This window comes from Strongylocentrotus purpuratus, unplaced genomic scaffold, assembly GCF_000002235.5.
Source record: "Strongylocentrotus purpuratus isolate Spur 01 unplaced genomic scaffold, Spur_5.0 spur5_scaffold_20, whole genome shotgun sequence".
NCBI classification, from domain to species: Eukaryota; Metazoa; Echinodermata; class Echinoidea; order Camarodonta; family Strongylocentrotidae; genus Strongylocentrotus; species Strongylocentrotus purpuratus.
In genome coordinates, this window is record NW_022145606.1 from 52,204,696 (window position 1) to 52,220,711 (window position 16,016).

Below are 16,016 nucleotides of genomic sequence, written 5' to 3' on the forward strand. Positions count from 1 at the left end.
TGGCGGGATTAACCGCAACTGATCTCCGCTTCTTTTCTCCCTTTTCTTGTTGTCTTCCTCTTTTTGTTCCCTTTTAGCTCTCCTCATTTCCTTTTCCTTCCTTCTCTTTTTTTAGCGGGGACGGGGGGGGGGGAGGCTAGGGTCGTTTGCCTCCCCCCTCGATCCACAACTTGTTGGCGGGAAAATTGCAACTGATATCCCCCTTCTTTTCTTTTCTTCTTCCTATTTTGTCCTTCCCTTTATCTCCTCTTTATCTTTTTTCTTTCCCTTTCCTTCTTCCTTCTCTTTTATTTGTTTATTTTGGGGGGAGGGGGAGGCAAGTCCTCCCCCCCCCCCCCGATCTCCTTCTTCCCTCTTCTCTTTTCTTCTTCCTCTTCTTTTTTCCCTTTCTCTCCTCTTTCCCTTCTTTTCCTTCTCTCTCTCTCCTTTTTTTTTTTGCGGGGGGGGGGGGGGGGGGGGGCAAGGCACGCTCGGCCCCCCCCCTGGATCCGCGCCTGCCCCCCCCCCCTCAGTGTTAGTTAGAGTACGCATATGCGTGTTCGCTCCTTTTGAAAACACCCCCTAAGTCCGGTGTGTAAAATCAATTTTGTGTATGTACGAGCCGGACTTTGGTGCGTGAAAAGTACCCCTTTACCGGACATTTTGGTAACACGCATGCGGTCATTCCGGCCCCGAAATGGGGGGGGGGGGGGGGGGGCGGGGCTTCATGTATACGGAAGAAAAGTGTCACATTTTATTTTAGATAAGTGCCGCGTGTTCATTTCAATAAGTGACCCGTCCCATTTATATGTGCCCTTATTCAAATTTGAAAGGAGCCATTTTTACTTTGACAAATGAACCTTTTCCTTTCTTATGAATCCCCTATCCCCTTCTTATAAGTGCTCATTTACATCTATGATGTGTGCCCCTTTTAATATCTGAATTGATTGACTGAAAGGTTTATTGAGAACATTCCATGATCACAGTCATACAACTGAAGTGACATGGATTTCAATACCAACTATGCACGTGTAAAAAAAAAAAAAAAATTATGCATTTGTCAAAAGGATATAGAAAACTGAAGAAAAAAAAAATAAGAATAAGAATACAATTATGATTCATTACAGCTGCCTGTACACATTATTCAGCATTAATGAGAAAAAGAGGAAGCGAAAGGCAGAGGAGAGTAGTAGAAGAGTAGAGAACAAAGCTAAGCAGAGCGACCGAGGAAGGAAACGAGTTGGAGAGACAGAGATGTAGAACAGGGTCGATAGGAGAGGGGAGGTACACCATAGGTTAATACATTGGCCATAGCTGTTATAAATCACATATCTATCTTTACTGACAAAGAATATATAGACAGATATATAACAGGTGAGGTATTGCAACACTTCTTGAATACTAAATAGGAATGAAATGAACATAATAGGGTGAAGGAAGAACAGGGATGTTAGAAGCGGAAAGAGGGAAACTAGCAAAGGAATAGAATGAGACCAAGAAGAAAGTGATGAGGGAGATAAATTTAGAGCGCGCGCAAGAGAGAGAAAATTTGTAGGTAAGAAGTTCATTCCATTCATTCAATTCAAAATGGTTTATTTCAAATAAAACTTTCATCGCGGCGTTTAGCCGAATTACAAAAGTTTACAAACAAAATTAATAACACATAATGTAATATATAACATAGCATAACATGATATATTGAATTTGTAAAATAACTCAGTATACATACGAGATATATAGCTTATTGCAACATATGGAAACATAAATTAGAAAGAAATCTGTATTAAATAGCATTAAATAGCACTGAAATCATGTGAAAGAAGGACTAAAGTAAGCAATAAGCGGTAAAAGGAGCAAGTGTATGTGGTGGAAAAAATCGAGAGTAAGACTGAAAGGTGAGGAGTAACGTTTGCAAATACACTGTAACTCATTGAAATTAAGAGTGGGATAGATTTACAGAGGAAGAGTGTTAAAAGGCTGAGAGGGGAAAAGGTATAGGAAGTAGTGGTAGAAATTCATATAAGAGGATACGGGAAAGAAGGGAAAGGAAGAAGAAGAAAAAGTCATGAAACAAATACAATACTTAATTCGTATGAGTGTATACACAGGCAAAGGCAAGGCAATCAAATCAAAGAACGAAGGAAGAAGGAGAAGGGAAAGAAGAAAGAAAGAAAAAAGGAAAAAAAGAAAATAAGTCTAGAATAAAGAAAAGAAGAAATAAAAGGAGGAAAAAAGGGGAAAAAGGGAAGAAGAAAAAGAGGGGTGTGAAAGAACAACAAAGCAAAACAAAACAAAAAAAGTGATGAAATTGCCGAGCCTGAATGGTACAAGAAAAGGAGTGTCATAAGTTGAGTAACGTGCACCGATAATCACTCTCAAAACTCTCTTTTGGACTCTTTCTAACCTGGTGATTTGGTTTTTGGTGAGGCCTCCATTCCATACAGTATTGGTATATCATAGTAATAAATAGTTCGCTATGTTATTATTGTTTTGTAATTTACGTAATTTTACGTTGAATTGGAATTAATTAAAAAGTAGGAGGGAGGAGGAGAAGCAGTGGTGTAATGAGGTTTATTCGCATCACCACCCGACTCTTACATGTTACTACAGGCCCCGCTGAACGTTTTTCAAAAAGTGTGGGGGGGGGCTAAAGTATTTACGATCAGGTAGAGCGTAGCGAGCGGAGTAAATGCGTAAATTGGCGTGGGGCCCAGTGTCGGTACGGTCAGATGAGCATTCAGGGACCCGCGTTAGGGTCCTTGGTGGGGGTCCAGGGGGCAGAACCACCGGAAGCTCAGGGGTTTTAGGCATTGAATTATAGTCAGATGAGTATTCATGGGCCCGCCTTAGGGTCCTTGATGGGGTCCAGGGGGCAGACCTCCCGGAAGCTCAGAGGTTTTAGGCATTTAACTACGGTCAGATGAGTATCCATGGGCCCGCGTTAGGGTCCTTGGTGGGGGTCCAGGGGGCAGAACCAACGGAAGCTCAGGAGTTTTAGGCATTAAATTACGGTCAGATGAGTATTCATGGGTCCGCCTTAGGGTCCTTGATGGGGTCCAGGGGACAGAGCTCCCGGAAGCTCAGGGGTTTTAGACATTTAACTACGGTCAGATGAGCATATTTTGATACCTTATTTGTGACACTGGCAGGTCACTGATTGGCGTCGGGTCAGGAGGGCAGAGCCCCCAGAAGCTCTAGGATTTTAGGCATTAAATTACGGTCAGATGAGCATCTAGGGGCCTGCCTTAGGGTCCTTGGTTGGGTCCAGGGGCAGATGTGGGAGCCCCCGGAAGCCCAGGGGTTTTAGGCATTTAAATACGGTCAGATGAGCATATTTTTATACCTCATTTGTGACACTGGCAGGTCACTATTCTTTCTTTCTATTTCTTTTTAGCATAATTTTTCAAGTTGGGGGGGGGGGGCGGAGCCCCGCCTTTTTGCGGGCTCTGACACGTAGGCTTCTAAATAACTGTATTTTTTAACCTGACTGTAAATGTAAGGATTTGTCATTTTCCAACAAACGCATATAAAGTATAATTTACAGAAAAGTGAGACAAAATCCCGGAAAATCATGTCATTTCAGCAATATTTGTAAATCACTCCCCCCCCCCCCCCTCCCCACCAGTACGCGTGTGAGGAGAAGAAATACAAATAGAGAGAGAGAGAGGGGAGGAGAAAACTAGCAAAGGAATATGATGAGATTAAGAAGGGTACAGAGGGAGAGGGAGGAGGAAGAAGAGAGAGTGAGAGAGGGGGGGGGGGGGTTCGAAGTTAGGATTTTTGCGAACATGATGGATTTCTACAGCACGATTCGACTGTAACCCATTTAAGTATATCTCTACATAATATTATACAGACAATATTGAGCAACCGTTACAAAAGAAACTTTAGGATTCTCTGCAACCGTCTTAAAATCACTCAGAACCAACTAATGAATTTAAATCGGATCGTTTTTTTTTGTTGCAACCTTCATTTTCAATAAAAACAGTGGTACACAATTTGCGATCACGACAATTTATACCGGATCAGCAAAGTTCACAAATCTACCACGCAGTTATTACAAACGTATATAGTGAGATGTAGATATATGGTAGAATACTCCCGATGAAGCGGAGCGCGTGCACTTTCATGTGCCGATTAGCAATTGAATCCAATGACCGGGGTAATAATATTAACAGTGTGAAGCGCATATAAATGTAATACTGAGCGCTTTACAAGTGTGACTATTGTTATCACTATTATCACTGTTATTATCATTGTTATGAAAAACGTAGAGGTTAGCTATAGATATATGGTAACATAACATTTGTATTAATTACAGTCTTCTCCATTTATATCGAAATTAAATGAGATTTGTTTTGCAGGGTATATGTAAATACTGCTAACAATAATTGTTATATCAAATGACGATTTATCATTCTCACCAGGTACGGTAGGGCACTACTTCTGAATGTGTCAGTTTTACACTCTCTTAGCCTATCGCTGTGTCGGATGCTGCGGTTTTTGATCTGTATCGGGCAACCAGTCTTCGAAATTTGTCTGAAGTGATTCTGCAAATGTTAGGCATATACTAAATGATTCCCTCAATCGCTTAGTGTTGTGAGCTCAGTCTTCTGGAGGGCATCGTTGTAGTTCACATACTGGTCAGAGAGAATAATCCGCAGGGTCCTTTTCTGGATCATTAATTTAGATGGATAAGTGCACCTTCTTTTGAAACGTGTCCATTTTCCCGTCTAATACGTGCCCTTTTCCCTCTTGATACGTGCCCCCTTTTCACATGTGATCAGTGCAATAAGTGCATCTTTCCCCGCGGCACTAATGTCCTTCGGTAAGAAATTAATCTGCATTAGCCAGTCTCCACCCAGGTGATGTAAATGATTACCCGGTAGGAAGAAATTCCTTGAATGCCAGAGCGCCTTGTCAGGGCTACTCGACTAATGCTGGGGTAATAATAGTAAAGCGCTTAGAAACATTAGTATTGAGCACTATATAAATGTTACTATTAATAGTATCTTTCCCCTTCTAATAATTGCCCCCTCCCTCCACCTTTGAGTGAACCTTGGGTATGAGAGGGGTCCCTTTTCACCTCTTTTACTTTGATTCTTCCCCCTATTCCTATCTAATAAGTTCTTTTTTTTCTCCTTTTGATAAGACTTAGGGTGCGTTTAATCGACACTTTTTAACCCTAGAATCACGATATTTAAAGACGTTTAGTTTAAAACACGTTCCGTTCAAGCGATTTTTTCGTCGGTCGTAAAAATAAACGTGTTTAAAAACACAAACATGAAACGCTGAAAAAGAGTTTTGTATCATGATTCTGCAGAATCACGGTCGCTAAAATTCGATTGAACAAACGGAGTTCTCAATTATGATTCTATGGCGTCATTTTCGTGGCCTGTTCCGGTTTGGGCAAAAACCGCGCGCCTGCTTTTCATGCAATTTGCGTTCACTATACCATGCTATTTTTCGTGGCCTGTTCCGTTATGTTATTCTTTGTTTTTTCCTTCTATCACCTTTTCTTATGTTATTCTTTTTTTTGGTTATAAATCTATCACTTTCTCTTTTGTTATTCTTTGTTTCTTCCTTCTATTTTTATGTTATTCTTTGTTTTTTCCTTCTGTCACCTTTTCTTATGTAATTCTTTGTTTTAATCATTCTATCACTCTCTCTTTCTGTCTTTCCTTATGTTATTATTTGTTTCTTCCTTCTATCACCTTCTCTTATGTTATTATTTGTTTTTACAATTCTATCAATTTCTCTTATGTTATTCTTTGTTTTAATCATTCTGTCACTTTCTCCTTCTGTCTTTCCTTATGTTATTCTTTGTTTCTTCCTTCTATCTCTTTCTCTTATGTTATTCTTTGTTTTCATCATTCTATCACTTTCTCTTATGTTATTCTTTGTTTTCATCATTCTATCACTTTCTCCTTCTGTCTTTCCTTATGTTATTCTTTGTTTCTTCCTTCTATCTCTTTCTCTTATGTTATTCTTTGTTTACATCATTCTATTACTTTCTCCTTCTGTCTTTCCTTATGTTATTCTTTGTTTCTTCCTTCTATCTCTTTCTCTTATGTTATTCTTTGTTTTCATCATTCTATCACTTTCTCCTTCTGTCTTTCCTCATGTTATTCTTTGTTTCTTCCTTATATCTCTTTCTCTTATGTTATTCTTTGTTTTCATCATTCTATCACGTTCTCCTTCTGTCTTTCCTAATGTTATTCTTTGTTTCTTCCTTCTATCTCTTTCTCTTATGTTATTCTTTGTTTTCATCATTCTATCACTTTCTCCTTCTGTCTTTCCTTATGTTATTCTTTGTTTCTTCCTTCTATCTCTTTCTCTTATGTTATTCTTTGTTTTTATCATTCTATCACTTTCTCCTTCTGTCTTTCCTTATGTTATTCTTTGTTTCTTCCTTCTGTCACTTTCTCTTATGTTATTCTTTGTTTTAATCATTCTACCACTTTCTCTTATGTTATTCTCTGTTTCTTCCTTCTATTCTTATGTTATTCTTTGTTTTTATAAATCTATCACTTTCTCTCATGTTATTCTTTGTTTTCATCATTCTATCGACTTTCTCTTTCTGTCTTTCCTTGTGTTATTCCTTGTTTCTTCCTTTTATCACTTTCTCTGTTGTCATTCTTTGTTTTAATCATTCTATCACTTTCTCTTTCTGTCTTTCCTTGTGTTATTCTTTGTTCCTTCCTTATATCACATTCACTTTCTCTTATGTTATTATTTGTTTTAATCATTCTATCGACTTTTTTCTTTCTGTCTTTCCTTATGTTATACTTTGTTTCTTCCTTCCATTACCTTCTCATTCTTTGTTTTATTATTGCGATCTATGCTCAAAACAGCAGTCGACAGTCGGCCGTAAACAATTCCAGAAAGCGCGCGCCGAAGTTGACCTATACTTCCTGGGTCAAACTGCGCAGTGTAACGCGCAGTAGCTGGGCTCGAAATGAGCTAGAATCAGCGTTAATGGAAAATCGCTTGAACGCTTTCCCGCATTGACCTAGTTTTTTAACGGCGTTTTGATTTGTGATTCATGTTTGTGAATGCACCCTTAGTGTCACCTTCTTTCCATTGTAATACGTGCCCCTTCTCATTTTGTAAATGCCTTTTTTGCTTCTGATACGCGCCCCTTTCAAATATGATAATGTCTCCTTGTTACTTTTGATAAGAGCCCCCTTTTCTTTCTCATGATTGCCCGTTCATAAGTCCACCTTTTATCCTACTGTCGCTAACGAAGTTTTCCCTCTTGCGGTCATCTAAAGAACTATATCCATTTTTAGAGAATGTGAGCAGCTTTGAGTATCGTAGCAGGTACCCTATTTCTACCACCACAATGAAAAGCATTGAAGCCGGGGGAAAGGGCAGGTGGCATGAAAGAAAATACATATCTCATAGCCTCCCTATCATATGCCCCTCATTTACGAGAGAACCTAAGAAGCAGTATTTCGGACAACTTAATGATAGGCTTGAGTTCTGGTAATGATAGAAACACAATTCTCACAGATTCCAACCAAAACTTACACTGAATGCTGAAGATTACGAATGAATGACATGTGTAGGGGCTGAGTAATGAGCATAGAAAGATAAGGAAATCAAGGTAAGAAGGCCCGATACCATGTGCTTAGCACAGGTCACTGTGTGCAGATTAGAGTTGTGGTTTTTATTGAAATTGAGTTTTCGTGAGGTTGTTCTTATTTTCCTCGTTTAAACAATCAACCTACTGCAGGCCAAACAATCCAGTTAATGAATATGTTGTGGTGTATGACAATGTGCCCCTTTTTCCCGGAGAGTTTCCTATATTATGGTGCCACCCCCCCCCCCCCCGTCCATAGTGAAGACGTCCCGCCACCTTGCTCTTTACTTGTACATATTCCTAAAATCAAGTAAGAATGCCCTTGTCTCTCCTGTTTTGTTATGTTCGTCGTATGCCTCTTCTTTTTGCTTTCAGTTTTGGTGTCATTTTTCACTACGTTAAAACTTAATAAGCTGCAAGTAATTTGTATTCAATATAGGTAATTTCACTTTTTTAAGGCTCCGAACATTTTATTTTTAATTATTCGTTAGGTTAAGCAGTGACGTAAACATTATGCTTCCTCGAGCACGTACATGCCACCATCGCATTGGGAAACAAAATAGGAGAGAGAGAAAGAGAAACGAAAAGATTACGAAAATGAGAGTGTAAATGTGCATAGACCCAAGCCGAACCACTGGAGTAATATAGGCCCTGTGTTTCCGTATGGCGTAAGCTCAAGATAAAACATAGATACGTGTCCATTACCAGTTATCATAATAACATAAATGATTTGAAAATATAAATTCGCTAATTTGCTGATGCAATGATATATGTGAGCATTAATTTCTTGCTTTTCAGAATGATGCTACTTTCGTTTATGCGTCCATGACTATGTCGTATGTTGATTAAAAAAATGGGGTTCCACCGTTGCCCATAAGTCATGTTCTGCTTTGTGTAAAAAGACTATACTTTCTTCGCATTATGACTCACGAATAGCAAATGACAAACATCATGTTAATATGGAATGGCGATTAACCATTACACTCTTTCCCGATTCATCTTTAGTCAATAGACCCCAACTATAGAGGACAATGAATTTCGGGAAAGAATTCCTTATTTTTTTAACAATAATACAGTTCATTACCTAGATAGAAATAGGAACCAGAAACAGGAATACATCAATAAAACTGACATTTGTCAAAAAATGCGAACAATATGAAGTCCCAGTCTTATCATAACCCAGAGGTAAAAAGAATAGTTCATCATTTATGTAAAATCAAGTGAATATGAAAACAATACACTTCGATGTCGTTGAATATTATTCTTCTTATCGTAATTTCATTATTTGTTCTCGTTCAGGATGATTTATTTAGGCTTCAGGAGTACTACATTACCCACACTGATTGAGCCACAGTGCAGCTGCAGCTGACATAGTGCATTGGCTTATATCTGACATCACTATTTTTCTCACATTGGATGAGTTTCAGTGATGACGTCACACTACCCGGTCAAGTTGACATGCTGCATTGTCTCATACCTGATATATACCTGATCTACTTCCTGGTATTTATTAACCCATTTCCTACTGAAAGCGGGCTATTTTTTGTATTAAAGCTATGGGGAATATGTTACATCAGTAGTCAACATGTTAACTTCCAGGAGAAATTAAGTTACATTTATTTCATATCCATGCTTAGATATTGTAAGCCCCTGCTAACCAGCTTTATGCATTGTCATTGGTAATTATGTTATTGAATGTAACTCATGCCTCATTTTCCTCATCGTACTTGGAATAATATCACTCCTTATTACAGTTTTTTCAAAATATTTAAGCAGCATGTTGTTTTACATTTAGATATAGAAACACTTTTGTACAAATGGGTTGTTTGCACTTTTTTATGAATCAAGTGTAATGATGATCGACGATGTAGATTCATAAAAAAAAACGGCTGTTTTTGAAATGTTATGATAAATTTTGGAAACATACGAATTTGGGTTGTTTCCAAAGTTTAATATGAGTTAAGGTATACGTTTCATTCTTTATTTTTTTATTTTGTTTGCTTTATCAAAATATTTGAAAAGCTATTTGAATTTTGAATATAACTTAAATTTGCAATGGGACTATTTCCCTAATCTTAGTACAAACATGATACTTGTATATGGGATGATCTTGATGGCGAAATATTGCACAAAATGCATGCTTATACTATTGTGGATCTTTAAACATATGTTATTTCACACGCCCTCAACTCTGAGTACCCCCCCCCCCCCCCTCCCTTCCCCCAATTCGATTGGGGGAGAGATGAATGAAAAGGAAACAGAATGTGAAATAATACACGTAGTATATTTTCGGGCAAAAGGCCCTCCCGGTTTTTTCTCATTTTACTCGATTTTGTTCGGTTAGAATAATATCATAATACAACGATATATTTGTTAATGGCCTTGTATTAAGTTTGGTATTATACTCGGAGCATTTATATCAAATAATGCAATTTACGTCAGTACTTCACATCACCATTTAAATGTGAGACATATACCCAATGAGTCCCATGGAATGCATGAAGCTAATTAATGTACTTGTTGTAAAAATGTACATTTCTATATTATGAACCAACTTTTGTATTATATGTACTCTATATGCATAAATGTATATACGTACACACATTATATTATTCATTATTTTGACAAGTACACCTTGGATTGCTACTAGAGTAGCACTATTTATTGTATTGTAAATAGGTTTGTGTGACGAAAAAAATTACGAAGTTCTTACAAAAGATGCATATATGTGTTGGAAGATTAAGTAATTGTGTCTAATATTGCTTTTGTACGTGATAATTCCGTTATGATAATCTTTACAGCTGCATACGAAACTCAAGTAAGATTGTTACTTTTCATTATTTTATTGTTTATTGATATTCATTCCACCAACATTTTTGATGGATAATGTTAGGAGTGTATACGAGTTGTTTCTATCATATATTAATGACATCACTTGTATCATATATGGGGATTGCCCTACAGATGAAGTAGAAAGAATGCTTCATCTGTTATTCACACAACTACACTGCACATCTTACTCATTAAATGATTAAAATATAAGTACTTGATTTGTATGCGGTGTATCAACAATACCAAACAAAGGAAGAACAAAAGGTGAGACTGGAAACAAACGGTTCTTTAAAAGTGGTGGTTTGAGGAAGAATTGTTATAAATACAAATGTGTGCGTGTTCTAAAAAATGGAAATAGAAACAAAATTAGCAAAGACATAAAGTTACAATGCAAATAGAAAACATTGATTTTATTACAACTCTACGACAGTTATTACATGTATGATATCTGTACAAGAAGATGTATAACATTCAGTTACCAGGTCTTTGCAAGTGATCAATCTGGACCTTGATTCCCGAAATTTTGGTATTAAAAAGAAAACATGAATGTTGTCACAGATGTCCGAACAATAATATTGATGACTCTTTCATTACGAAGGGACGAGTTGTTATAGCGCCACCTTATGACTGCTTTTACTAAACCACATGAAAAACTGTGCAGTCGATCACCAGTAGACAACGTGTAACAAGTGCATTTATTATTGTCCCTTAAAATTAGGTATCACAGAGAGACAGAGAGAGGGAGAGAGAAAGAAAGAAAGAGAGTGACGGGAAGGGTATAGAACAGAGAGGGAGTAACGGGAGGGGTATAGAGCAGAGAGAGTGAGAGAGAGTGACGGGAGGGGTATACAGCAGAGAAAGAGAGAGAGAGAGAGAGAGAAGATGACGGGAAGGGTATAGAGCAGAGAAAGAGAGAGAGAGAGAGAGGTTAGAACAGAGAAATAAAGAGTGGGGGAGGGGGAGGTCATAAATGGAGCGGAAGAAATATATTTGAACTTGTTTAAGAATCTTGCCCACTAAAAAAAAACATGTTAGGTAAAGTTAGAACCATGGAACGAAGACGTCGTGTTTCCTTGCTGCAATTTTTTTTCTGGCAACACCCCTCCCCCCCCCCCCCCCCCCCCCCCCCCCCCTCTCCCCCTCAGTTCATGTTCGCGGCATTGAAAACAAACACAAATCAGCAAATTGTAAGTTGCCTACACTTCTACGATATGGGATAGGCCTTTAAAACTTCGACTAACTATATGCATCATAAACTCAGCATATTTTAGATGAGGTATGGATCATAATTATATTCTCCCTCAGATCCGGCCGTAGATGGGGTAACTAGGTTAGTCGAGTTTCTCTATTTATACAGTGGCGTAGGCAGCCTATTTAGTGGGTCTGTTGAATGAGGGGGGGGGGGGGGGGGCTCTAGTTCCTCAGGTCTTACTCGAAAAATGAAATGATATTTACAAGGCTACTGATTAAGGGGGGTTGAAAGAATCTAGCCTTAATTAGTGGGTCAAGGCGGGCGGGCGGAGCGGCCGTCTCAACTTGCAATCCTTAACAAACAAAGAAAATCAAAAGAAGATGATAATTTCCCGAGTACAACTGACGTGCTTTTCAAAAATCCTTCTGGGACAGGTACCCCCCCCCCCCCCCTCCCCCATTCCCTCCACCGCGGCCCGTGTGACCGCGCCGTTTGTCCTACCAGTTTCGTTTGTCCGTCGGACATAATATGCGGGTTTTCTGCTCGCACGGATCGTCCGAGGGACGATCCGTGCGGTTTGCTATCCGCACACTTTGTCCCCCATTGTTTTTTGATAAAAGGAAGCAACTCGGCAAATCAATGTATTTAGACTCATTGTAAATCATGTGGTTGACATTTTTTCTAGAGATTACATAATAATAACTCTACAATTTTTTTAAAGCAAATGGGCCAGTCCTTTTGAAAGTAGAAGTGAATATTTTCTTTAAAACCTTTATTTTATGAAGGCATACTCGTGATATCGGCCCCACAACTGTTGTAATCGATTATACTTTTGTACGTGGCTTCGTACATCAACCAACTCACTACTAGTATATACTCGTGATACAGGCCCCGCTCCAAGTATTTGGGGGCGTTTCGAGGTTTAATGAAGGAGTTAAATGGGAAATAAAAGTGATTAAAAATGGGGTTGAAAGTGAGTTGGGGAGGCTAGAGTATTTAAGATAAGGTAGAGCGTAGCACAAATTGGCGGATGCTCAGGGGGTAGGGGCATTTAATTACGGTCAGATGAGCATATTTTGATACCTTATTCATGACACTGGCAGGTCACTAATTGGCGTATGGTCCAAGGGGCGGAGTCCCCGGAAGCGCAGGGGTTTTAGGCATTTAAATTAAGGTCAGATTAGCATCCAGAGGCCAGCCTTAGGTCCCAAGGTGGGGTCCAGGGGGCAGAGCCCCCGGAAGCTCAGGGATATGGGCATTTAATTACGGTCACATGAGCATACTTTCTTTTCTATTTCTTTCTATTTAATTCTCTTTAATATACTTTTTCAAAAGTGTGTGTGTGTGGGGGGGGGGGGTTGAGCCCCCAAGCCCGCCGTAGTAGGCCTCTAAATAGTAAATAAGCACATTTCTTGCCTGACTGTAAATTTTGATATTTGTCATTCTCCCACAAACGCATAACAAGTATAATTTACTAAAAAGTGTGGGAAAATCCCGGAAAATTAGGCCGTTTCAGCAGCATCTGTAAATCACTGGTATCAAATTAGAACAAAAAATTCACTTTTAAAGTTTTTTTTTTTTAGGGGGGGGGGGTAGCAACTGGCTGATTACTTAAACCTATGGTGTCGAGGGGCTCTTTCTTTATTTTTGTTCGGTAATAAATAAGGTTAGTTTATGTGGGTGTCACTCAGGCGCTGACATACGGGGGCGACGGACCCGCCCCCCCCCCCCCTCTTTGAAAAAAAAAGAAAGGAAAGGAAAAAGGAAAGAAAGAAGGGCTAAAAACACGAGTTACATGTAGAAGTGGACCAATAAAGGCGCTCACATATCCGTATCAGGGGAAATATACACGGGGGCTCGGGGTGAATCAGCCCCCGAAATGCCAAAAAGAGCCCCCGAAAGTCATAAAAGTAGCCCCCCGAAATTTTTAAAGTATTTTTTCCCTGATCCGTATATAGGACAAGGCCCTGGGGCAGCTAGCCATACTCCGATATTTGGGTCGTTTTCCGATCAGAACTAGCCCTATCATTCCAGGATTTTGTTTCAGAACCTGAGAAAAAGTCACCCAATCCCTTTAAGTTTCAAAAAGTAGACTTCATTGACCTGTACATAGGCTTAGGAACCGGGGGTGCTTGGGGGGGGGGGGGGGGGCTCAGATATCATTGAGCCCCCCCCCCCCAATATTTCGGCCGGGCTCGGTTATCATGAGCCCCTGATAAGTATCTGATAAGTACAATTACCCAAAGAAAGCTCAACCAAAGCTTAATATTACTCATATATAAATCTCGTAAGATAAACTGGACTTGACAAATATTGCTCAAAACTTTGTTTCCAGGAACACAAGAAGACAAAACTTCTTTGGCACATTTGTCTGAGGCTGCATGTACACCTCAAAAGAAGAAAAGTCTGAAATTTTTCGCCGCGATGACATAGACGAGGAACAAAGAATTTATTTCCAGGTGCAAATTAAAGACAAAGGAGGATCTCAGAATTATATTTTTTGGGTGGTGCCACATTTCAGTTTTTAAATATGTCCGTTTATAGGCATTACAATAAAAGTTTTGTTTTTCACGTTCCTGGGGTATTATTTTTTCCAAAGGTGTTAAATGTGTGTTATTTTAACACCTAGTACTTTGTCTTACTTAATACAAATGAACTGAATGTCTTACAATTCAACGATTTCTTCAAGTAGGCCTACTTTTATTAATTTCTTCAACTGCTTAAAATTAAGGCTACAAATGCTTTGTTACTGTTGAGCTGTAGTGTGAACAGGCTACTCAGTAATTCACATTTATAGATTGGTGCACATTATTATGCTTGATCATCCTCTCCTATCTGTTTGTTGTCATTCCTCTGTTAGTCATCCTTTATTTGCTACCTATGATATTTGAATATTCATTATTTCCTTTTATTATATAAATGAACATGTAAATACCTATATATGCAAAATAAACCCTGTAGGTTTAAAGTTGTAAAGCCCAGGGCAGTTCAACACACGCAATCATGAAATAAGGGTGTCTTTATCGAAGTGTCTCTGTAAGTTTAGAACCACGCCCTGTGCCTACCCGCTCAGGCCACCCTACATTCAGGGGCGTCGCTAAAGGGGGGGGTGTGAGGTTGAAGCCGGTGGGATTTTTTTTTATGTCGGTCGGCCAGCAATTTGTTCCCCTTCGAACTGTAACTTTTTATCGGACAAAGAAACATTTTTGAAAATTCAGACAATGATTTAGAGTCGGTACAATGAATCGTCTTCTTTTTATAATAATTTAATGAAACGTCGAAGCTCCCGCGCTTCGCGCGAGAGGGGGAAAACTGAATTCAGACAATTAGGGTTAAGAGTAGAGAACGGTATACAACAAATCGTCTTCTTTCTATAATAATTTAATGAAACGTCTAAGCTTCCGCGCTTCGCGTGGGACGGGGAAACTGAATTCAGACAAGGATTAAGAGTCGAGAACGGTACAACAAATCGTCTTCTTTTCATAATAATTTAATGAAACGTCTAAGCTACCGCGCTTCGCGCGGGAGGCCTTTCACCCACCCCCTACCCCACCTAGGGAGCGCTTTGCGTGCTCTTTAAGTGATTCGCTTGCTCAATACGCCCCTCTCTTAAATAAGATCCTACCAACGCGCCTGCATTAAAATATATAGCTATGATGCTTACTAAGTTGAAGAAATAATTTGTATATTAATGTCGTCGGCGAAAATGACCATTTGCGCATAACAACTTAGCCTTTGGCCTCGGGTTTTAAAGGGTTACATTTGTAGATATTGGGACATTTAATTTCGTCGGTAATTGGTGGCTTGTTTTGTAGGTAATCGTTGGCCTCTATACCCCCCCCCCCCCCAACTGAAAAAGGTCTAGCGACACCCCTGACGACACATAAGGCCTATACTTGCGTTTTGTGAGAGGCTCAAGTATAGTTGAGTAATTTTTGAAGAAAAACAAAACGAGTACTCGCTCTCCAATCGTATTGGTTATTTGGGAATTTCGAATGTCATCAAATATGTTTTTTTCCTTTTTACACAATGAATGTTTTGTGACTCAATTCAGGCCTGACTAAATATAATTTTTTTCGTAAGGCAACAGACAAGTAATTTAGTCATATACCTGATTAACATTTGAAGATTTCCTAAACTAATGCCTGGCCGTGCGTAACCCATATTTGAACACTAAGTTGCACCTGAAATTGCAACATGTGCATTATAAGCTCAAAATGCTTTCTTTCATACAAATACACAAAAAAAAATCCCAAAAGCTTGAATGCATACTATTTCACAAGATGTAATTAAACAATATAAATGATATTAATGATACACTTATACATGTACATGCAAATGCATGATCATTTTTGCGCTTCCTGCTCCCAGCAAGATAGTTTCCTTCTACATTTAATTTTGTTGCTGTTGTGAGTTTATATTCATATT